This window comes from Macadamia integrifolia, chromosome 14 (genome assembly GCF_013358625.1).
Source record: "Macadamia integrifolia cultivar HAES 741 chromosome 14, SCU_Mint_v3, whole genome shotgun sequence".
NCBI classification, from domain to species: Eukaryota; Viridiplantae; Streptophyta; class Magnoliopsida; order Proteales; family Proteaceae; genus Macadamia; species Macadamia integrifolia.
Genome location: NC_056570.1, coordinates 30146964 through 30148196, shown reverse-complemented (window position 1 = coordinate 30148196; position 1233 = coordinate 30146964).

Sequence of the window (1233 nt, the reverse complement as noted above, 5' to 3'; positions counted from 1 at the left end):
CCGATGAGGTTGTTATCAATAAATCTAATCCCCCTCCCCTTTCCCCTTTCCCCTTTCGCTGAACTTTCTCTATACCATGATGGTTGTAATATTCTCCTCCCCGATGAGGTTGTTATCAATAAATCTAATCCTTTACCTAGAAAAAAAAAAAAAAAAAAAAGCTTCTGTGAGTATATATTTTTAGGCCCTATAAATAATCAACACGTCATTTTATAAGGAGGGAAAGAAGTTTGATTACAAACCCTTCTTGTCCTTCCCAAAAATAAATAAAAAATAAATCTTGTAAACTTATCGATTACAAACAGTCAAACCTTTTAATCAAATATCATTTTAGCATTCGCACATGTCCCATGAATGTCATCTATATGCGTGTGTTCTAGCATCTCGACATTGTTATGTAAATTGATCACACGTCATTTTTTTTTTTTTAAGAAATTGATCATACGTCAAATGTATCTAATTCAATCAAATATCCTTTTTGCATTCGCACATGTCCCATGCATGTCATCTATATGCGTGTGATCTAGTACTCTCGACATTGTTATGTACTTTTCCAGCCATGAGTAAGAATAGATTGTCTAAATTCAAAAAATAGTAAAGATGGATGATTGTTATCTATCTTGTGATTTTTAGAAACATACCTTCTATTGTTTCATGGATAGCTACCCTTTTAATAATAATGTCATTAATTAAAATATGAGAAATTTTTATTTGCATTGTCTTTTGTCTCCAAGCCCATCATTTTGAGTCATGTGACAATTCTGGATGGATGGGCTGGTCAGGATTTAGGCTAATCATGTATTGAATTTCTGACTTAAATTCAATCAAACACCTCTAAATATATTTCTTTAAGAAATTCTTCTATATATGTCAATGCACCCTCTAGTGAACCTAATTTTTTTCCGCAAATTAAAAATTACTAAATAGATATAAACCATGCTCTATTATTAGTGTATGTGTAAGGTTATTTGTTTAATATATACTCATAATTTAATAATAATATTGATTAAAGATGGAGATTATAGAATTTCTTGTGAAAAAATCGTCCGCCATAGTTACACCAGTGCAATGAACATTAAATAATTAAAAGTTTCTTGGGGTGTACGTTCAAATACTCTCACCCGTCTAATGTTGATCGCACCTCACCAATCGCGATACAAGACGTGGACTCGAATTTCTGGTATACCACTTACGTATTTCAACGTAATGTCTTTGTCCTCTTAATAAACAGTT